General features: G+C 36.6%; 1 protein-coding gene across 4 annotated transcripts in view; it reads right to left on the bottom strand.

Annotated features, from left to right (window-relative positions):
• The window catches only part of CDK14 (cyclin-dependent kinase 14), a 506888-nt gene that overhangs the window by 266155 nt on the left and 231678 nt on the right, over positions 1-9055 (bottom strand). The window lies entirely within an intron of this gene.

The raw sequence follows: 9055 nt of genomic DNA, 5'->3' as shown, positions 1-9055 counted from the left end.
CTCCTTTGTTTAGCATTTCATCCTTTTATATGTTTTCCTGTCTGCATGCCCAGCCATTCTCACGCACACTCCACTGCTCCCTGTACACAACCACTGAAGCTACATCTCCAAATACACTATTAACCTCCAATTGCTCTGCATGATTAGGTGTAAGAATTCAGAGAATCTCAGATGGAGGAAGAGATGAGGTAGTACAAGGTCCCATTTTACACCCTAGCACATTTCTGTTCTACCTGCATTAAGAGCTGTTTCTTTTTTCTCTCTTTTTAAATACACAGCACTACATTTGAAACTGCATTAAATGTGCCAAAATTACAAATTTTTATAACATTTCCTTCTTTTTAACATCTCTTTTTAATACAAATGATTGGATTATGTACCCCTTATCATTTGCTCTGGTCCATAAACAGAACTAAACAATAATGCTAGAAAGTACCTTGTCATTCCATTTTTTTAAAAGTCATCCTGTGTAGAATCACTATCCTCTGATGATGTGTGACTCATCTCAGTTCTATCTGGCTTGATCTCTGGTTATTTCTTGTTTTAATAATAAAAGGGGCACCGTTAGACTAGCGGCCTGGTGACTGCAGATCACACACAATCACTCTTCGCCCTTCAATCTCTATGTTGGCTCTTGGCTAATATTTCCTCTTGCCCTCACTGCATTATGTCGCACCTCACCTTCCCACACCTCCAATCCTATTCACTCCGTCACTGCTGCTGTTCTTCAGAGCAATGCATTTAGAAGTGCTTGTGTCTGACAGTTTACCTGAATGCCTGAGAACACCTCATCAATCTCCCATGAAGTGGGTGGTTTCAAATGAAGCCATCAAGTATGGCTAGGCTTACAAATGACGTGGAAGGCAGACTGAGAGCAGAAAGGGGCTGCAAAGGCTCAAACCCCACACCAGCGTATCCTTATTTCAAAATCAGGCTCCTCTTTCCTTGTTGTTGATGATTCATCAGATAGCAATTATTTGGTTATTTACATATGTGCAGGAGTGATTCTAGGGGAAGCACTCTGAGGAACATATCTGCAATCCTAATGGCCTGAACAGAAATACTCTCTATGAAGAAGTTTGCCACATTTATAATTTCGGTTTCCCCATATTGATCTGATTACTCTGTGGCTGGATCAATACAGATGACAGGAGAGAAATCTCCTTTTGTAAAAAAGGCAGGATACAGAAAGACCACAGAAAATCGAACAGACTTTTCACTCACAAGCACTTTCACACAGTAGTCTCAGTTAATTTCAATCATCTGTGGAGCTGAGAGCCAAGAGCCACATGACGGATAGTACACAGCCATGAGACTTAAAAGAAAGGACATGAAAGAACACTCCAACGATAAATTATGAATATAATGACTGAGTGGAGAACAGCCCTCTAAAAGAGCATTGGGAAAGAGAGGCCAGCCAATAACAAAGAAGAGGAACAAGCTGGACTAGAACATTCATTTCTTCATGTTTTCCCACTCTCCATCTCTGACCCTTTCTGAAATTCACTTTGGACAGGGGAAAGAAGCAACATCCCTGCACTGAAAGCCACTGGTAAAAAGGCTCTCTGAAGACCACAAACTCACACAAGACCTTGGGGGTGAAATTTACCCACACATTTTCCAGGGCAGAAACAGTTATGTCAATTGTTGAGTAGGCTTAGCCGTTCAGTAGGTGCTTATAGTTTCTATGCAGTGAGGTTTCCAATGGTTGGTCTTTCATAGGATCAAACCCACTATTCAAGAGATACCAAGATCCTCAAAGAAGTTATGCTTTTGCGGTAGTGTAACCGGAATCCGAGTTTGGCTGTCTGCTGCCACAAAACCCAAAATCGAGAGGCAGATGCAAAAGAAAGGGCTTTGTTCAACTGCCAAACACTTGAGAAGATGGGGGACTCTTGTCACAAAGCCCAGCTCCCCATCGCAGTGCGGGCAGAGGTTTTTATCGGGCGGGAGAGGGAAAGCAAAACAAAGAATCAAGGGGAGGCAGTTGAAAAGTCCTCTCTGGGCAGGCCAGCACAGTCCTTGCCAATATTTTAAAACGGGTCAAATGATGGTCTGATGTGCTTATCTCAGTCTTCTTTATCCTGGTTCTACCTCATCCTGATTCTATGTTTGAAGGTCAGCAGATCTCCGGGAACTGCGATGACTGAAGATCGGAGTCTGCGCCTTCTGAAGTTAGTTCCTAGGATTCTTATACAAATGCTAGAGGCTCGATGCACGAAATTCGTGCAAGGGACTCGGCCCTCTCAGCTGCGACAGCTTGCCTCAACCCTCGCAGCTCTGGCTTCATCCTGAAGGTCATCCAGAAGGACGTCTGGAAGATCGTTTGGCTGTCTGGTCTAATTAGCATATTATGCTTCTAATATATTATAGATGCTGTTTACCTACAAGCAACATATGTCACAGTCAGCACTTACAGAAACAATGCCAAAAAGAATGGTGGGGTTATAATTCTCCACTGTCTCATGAAGCAGCAATCCACATGAAGCCCCTTCCCCAAAACATGCACTTGTTTCCATTCTCCTTTAATGTGAAGCATGGTGTCCACAATATTTGTCAGCTAATTTTGAGATTCTTCAGAATCATTGCCAAAATATGACATTGAAAATAGCACAGCCCTATTTTTAGAACCTATGCTAAAAATAAAAATAAAAAAAAGTCTTCCTGAGGATAACCACCAGAAACCCTCACTTTGAAGTTATGTTTAACATAGCCTCACATCATTTACTTCTGTGCCATTTAGTTTTCCATTTTGCAGGCAAGAGTCAATATATTCAAGTGTGGTGTAATTTTTATAATATTAAAAAAATAACTGCTTTACAACAGTAAGACTATGGAAAGAGTCCAGAAAATAAAATTAATTCTGAATTTCTTTCTTAAAGGATAGGCTTATGTTATGTTTAAATACTAAGGTTCAGTTATACTTTTATTTTGAAATAAATGAAAACTTAGTTTTACAAAACAAAACAAAAATTAAGTGGAACCATGTGATTAAAAAATATGGGAAATGTTAAGAATTAGTTGATAACATGTGCAAATTGGAAGCATAAGAATCTAGAGTCCTCTTTTCAACTCATTTTTTTGTTTAAGAAGTTCCCTAGTCCTCATCCCAGTTTGATTATAGACACTCCTAGCTTCTTCAGGTGAGTAACCCTATTATAATGAACCTTTAAATTGTGCTCTGACTGGTAAAAAAAAAAAAAATCATATCAAGAAATTTGCGAATTTCTAGAAGACAAGAGCAATTATTGCCACTCTTCAATGGTACTGTATATGGCCCCAAAATTAATGACAACAGCAGTGACCATGGAAACATGTATAGCAAATGTGATGTCTACTCTGTTACTGGCTAATGTCACCTTCATTATCGTAGTCCTAGGTTTGTAACATGCCACATGCATTCTAAATAGAATCATACGTGAAGGGTAGTTATGAACTTTGGTAGAACTCACTATCGTTTTAGCGTTTAATCTATTTCACCTAAAGCTCATTAAAGTCATGTAATGCACTGGGGAATAGTTGCTGCCAGAGGCAACTGAAGAAAACTTATAGAAGTTGAGCCCTCCTTTCTTCTACAGTAATCAATGCCATTTTCCTCTAGCTATAATCTTCGTTTTAATCAGCTTACACTGTTGTAAGAATTAATACATCAAATTACTGAGCAGTTAGTTCCAAACAGCTCTCATATGAAGTCCACAGGTTTAAATTGATTTTGAAATCGCATTTTTTTACATGAAGCTTTGTAGTACTCAACTATTTCATTCCCAAATTATAATTAATGAAACTTAACGCTATGAGATCCAACATGTGAGCATCATTCATTAGTGAGAAAAAGATGAAAAGAAACATTAATCAACTTTCCTTTAAGACAAAATCAAAGCCATTCAAGATGCTTTAGAGAGGAAGTTTGTACCCACTATGTATCAAAGGGGTCCGTTTTTACAACAGTGGTTACAAAAATAAAACTTCGCCGTATTCTATCAAGTGTTATTTAGGCTTTATGCTAATGCATTGAAATCCCTTACCTTTAAAGACAAAAAAAAGAAGACATTCATGAACAAGTACAAAAATGCTATCTCTTCCTTCTGAAGTAGAAATTCTAATTACAACTGGATTGCTGTGCCTCATGATGCCTCATAGGACATGGCATGACAATAGAGAGAATAAGGTCTTCCAATTTATGCCATCATCACCCAAAAAATATGTTCTCCAATGGAATATTCTCACATATTCCACCATTCCTGAGCAGATTTACTTTATATATTACAAAGCCTTTTTCTGAGTTGTTTTATTTTTATCTGGTGTTAAACCACTTAGGAAATGTTTGACATTCTACCAGTAAACCACACACATTCCCTGGGGAGGGCAAGGGTGCTTAACATACACAAAACTCCTGCCATGGCAATCACAGTGCTGTGTTTTACCCCTGTTTAAATTATTATTATTTAAGTATAATATATCCTCCTTCTTTGGGGTCACAATAAACCTATATGTGACTTAGCTCTCCCATAATTCTGCCTAATTGGTTTCAGATGTTAATTCTGAATCCAAACTGCATGGGCAGCCTGGGGCTGGTGACCGGACAGAAAGCATTTCCAACCACATGTCCATCATGCAAAACCAGCCACCTGAAAAGGCCTTTTCCATTAAAACAAAAAGCCTTCCTATTTGGCTCCTGGCAATGGCATCAGGGTAGACAGATTGTATAGTTGTACTGTGGCGGAAAGACTGTTGTGAGCCATTCTTCTCTGGTCAAAACAATGCAGATATTCATGCTCCACTAGTTCAAGTGTCTGAAGCATTTCAATATCACAGGGGCTAATTCATAAACTTCACACATATCTATATCTATATAAGTTATTTACTTTATCAAACTTCTAGGAGATATAAATGATGTTCCTTTATAACATTAAATGCAACGTATAGATTTAGAAAGTGTTAAGAATTTTAGGAAGATCTCCGGAAGTAGAATGCTGTAGTTCTTCAAAACCATACGCTATTCCTGCATTGAAAAGAATGGGTAAAGAGTGCTCTCGTGAAACAGTGGAGGAAAGAGCCAGCCACTATGGTTTCTCTGCCCTCTGGCAAACCATTCACAAGCCTAACCATATAATAAATTTTAAGAGTCAAATAGCCGCTTTAAAAAGATGTTCATGCTGTTTTGAAGCCAGGTGGATTGTTGAAAGGAAAAATAAGAGGCCAATGGGTATAAAGAATGGAATGCTCTGATCAGCCAGCATCCTCAAGAATTTGGGGGCAGGAGGAGGGTTATAAAGTGAGGCATGTAAAAATTTTTGGAGTCAGAGCATGTGATGGGGGGAAAAAAATAAAGGAACTGGAATAGTTCGCAGGAAAACTTTAACTCCAAAAATACCTTCTGGACTTGCCCTACTAGAAATATGGAAGATCCAAAATTATAGGGTAGAAACAACATAAGCAAAATAACTTAGAAGCAGAGAACTAACGTGGAAGAGAGGAGAAAGAGGAGCAGCACTGAGGGTTTTAACTTTCTATCTCTCTCCCTTCCTCTCTGTGAAAAATCAACAAAATATATTTTTTTTAAAAAAAGAAAGAATAGAGGAGCCTTTTTTATCATTTTGCTTCTAAAGGGTAAGAGTAGGACTCAGTTAGGGACCAATCATACCAGATGCGTAGCTTAGAACTTTATGAATTATACTATAATGAGGTTCAGGCTTAGAACTTTATGAATTAGACTATAATGAGGTTCAGATACATGTTTTTCTAATTTTGAAAATAGTAATTCTGGAACCTGATCATAACAAAAGAACAATTATAGTTTGCTAATTTGTCACCCATCTTTTTTTTGGCATACAAACTGAAAATCAATTTCTTTCCAAACCCTTATAATGAAGTATTATAAAATATATGAAAGTAGCCCTGACTGGTTTGGCTCAGTGGATAGAGCGTCAGCCTGCGGACTGAAAGGTCCCAGGTTCGATTCCTGTCGGGGGCATGTACCTGGGTTGCGGGCACATCCCCGTAAGAGGTGTGCAGGAGGCAGCTGATCGATGTTTCTCTCTCATCGATGTTTCTGACTCTCTATCCCTCTCCCTTCCTCTCTGTACAAAATCAATAAAATATATATTTTTTAAAAATATATGAAAATACATAAAAAGCATATAATATTTAGGTGCTTATTGGTGATTGTAAGTGAAATAAGAATGATAATCAAATAAATGAGAATATCACTCTTCCTCTTCTTACCTAAAATGAAACATTTATAACTTGTGTTCATATCACTGGACCTAGTAGTAATAATTTTAGGAGGTTTTTGTCCCCCCAAGGAAATACAGAGGGATGTATTAGAAGTAATGTTATTAATTTTTTACAATGCTGAATACTTCTAATTTTTTAAGCTTAGTTATGAATATCTGATTATTTATGGGATCAGGGTGTAGACCACAGACTCCAAAATGGGATAAAGAACTCTCTAATTGGAACAATAGTTTGAAAAATAAATTTATATTGCAAATGCAGAGTTCATGTAAATCTCTCTGGCTTTTGGGAATACACAGAGCATAAAATGACAAAGTTTTCAGAAAAGTCCTGGCAAAACAGTGAAGTATGTAAAATGTCTGCTTGTTGTACTTGTTTAAAAGGACCATTTATACCATTATCCTTGTGATGCACATGAAGAAGCATATTTATGCAAGCTCTCCACTTTAAAAAATATTTTGCCATTATTTCAGTATAGCACATAACAAGGCAAAAGTAATTTATGTTTCTCAAACTCAATGAGTACAAGGATCACACCAACATTATTTTTTAATGCAAGTTTTTACCTACAGAGTGTGATGCTCTGAAGCGCAAGAAATTGAGGAACAGTGAAACACGTTAGGAATCCACAAATATTGTTAAAAGTTTTGTTTCAAGTAGCACTTTTAATAATAAAGTATAAAAAGACCTCAGATCACAGAGGGCAATAAAACAAAAGTCGTGATGTTTTTCTTCTCAGTGTTGCCAAAAGTTAAAATGGAGTAAAAATTCCAAAGTATTTCTTTTTCAGGATCTATCACCAAATGTCAAGTTGCTGACTTCTCTGTCATAAAAAAATTGATCAGAAATCAAATCATCACTCTTTTTTGTCCCTTTTGCTACCAGCTTTGCTGAAATCACAGAGGAAGAAAAATGTGCTTAACTACTTGCTAGGCATGAGAAGAAAATTTAAAACACCTTGGAAAAAATAACTCTTTTATTTTTGTCCTCAATCATTAGATATTTGCAAACTTGCCAAGATAATAACTTTCGCAGGGATGTGATATATTTGGCATATTGAATTGATGTTCTGAATATGAATCCAGAAACTTCAAGAAGCAAAGACCAACATTATTGCTCCTCGTGATATGTTTTAAGCTTCTACGCCAGAATCTAGTTATGTATGTAGTGAATCAGAGCTAAAAATATCTTTTCATGTTTTTTAAATTAGTGCAATTCGCCATAAAAAGGTTACTGAAAAAGTTTTCAAGAGAAAGAATAAAATTTCACCAAGTCTGTCGAGGATGAATTCGGGTAGTGCTTTTCTGATGCTGTGGTTGAAAATACCATTTGAAAGTCAGTCTTAGAAAAATTTAGAAGTTACTGGTGCTCAGATTTGAAATAATTATAAATTGTTTTTCAGAAAATCATACTGGAGAATTTGGGGCAAAATATCAGAATATTTACTTAAAAATAAATTAGTAGATCTGGCATGTAATTATCATAATCAATATATGAAGCTAGTTGTAATAATTTTTATTAGGAACAATATAGCAGAAACCATACTTGACATGGAAGGTGACCACATAGATGCCTGACTCTTAACACTATGTTAGAAAAGCTTGTGGGATGCAAGCTGACTTAGTGTCTGCATTTATCAAACATGTGGATTTTAATGTTAAAAGCCAGAATTGAGTATCTAATAAACTCTTTTAAAATCAGCATTATTTGAATTTGTTTTATTAAAAATTTTAAATTTATCAAAGATTTAAAATGATATCAAAGCATGGGATTTTTATATTAATACAAAAGGTGCATGCATTTTCAAATGTGGCTAATTACTGATACATAACTACATTTATTGATTTGAAATAATGGTCGCATTAACTTCTGTTAGTATAATTGTTAAGAAAACAGCATATGTCGTATGTGAATATCGCATACATATAAAAAACTACACATATAAACAAACATATAACATGCGAGTCTGAGTCATAAAGGAAGATAACACATGGTAACAGTGGCTTTCTCTGGGGTGCCTGGGTAATACATTTTTGGGGATATATCAATCAGGATTGGGATCTATCAGTTCATCTTCCTGCAGATGTTGGGATCTGAATATTAGGGAATAATAATAGTTTTCTATAGTAAGCAAATCACACTCATCTTTTTTCACTAATAATATATAGTAAGAATATTAGATGACATATATGAATATATTTTCGTTAAATTTTAATAGGACATGTCAAGAATTTAGTAACTTCAAAAGGATGCTACAATTTTATGAATTCAATTACTGCTAATCAAAGTTAACTTTTTTAGAAATTCTTGCTAAACCATATTATTTCTTTTCCACTCTGAACTCAACTATTTTTTTCTAGTATAATATCTGGTATACTTGGACACTTAGGCAAGAACCCCATATTCTAACAGTAACTTCCCTGAAACAAAACAAGTCCTTGTTAAATTAAAGGGTGAGACTGTATTTTTAAATTAATCTTTATGACAGCATATCATCAGGTGGGTTTTCCAGATGGAGTCTGGGGTACAATATGCTGATTATGGAGAAGGATACAATATGTTTATCAGTGAAAGGAAGGAGAAGGAAGAAGGACTGAACAAAGAAAGTCCAACTGCAAGCAGGCCGGTAACGCCGTGCCACCTTGCTTGGGCAGACATGAGCAGGCTTTTGTACCCCTGCCTCATAGTCACCAGATACAGGACATTGAGGAAAGGCTTGACCTCATTCAAAATCAGTCTCTGGCCCTGCCAGTGTGGCTCAGTGGTTGATCATCGACCTATAAACCAGGAGGTCATGGTTCGTTGCACGCTTGGTTCT

This window comes from Myotis davidii, unplaced genomic scaffold (assembly GCF_000327345.1).
Source record: "Myotis davidii unplaced genomic scaffold, ASM32734v1 scaffold187, whole genome shotgun sequence".
Classification (NCBI taxonomy): domain Eukaryota; kingdom Metazoa; phylum Chordata; class Mammalia; order Chiroptera; family Vespertilionidae; genus Myotis; species Myotis davidii.
This window is presented reverse-complemented; position numbering and strand designations above follow the sequence as displayed.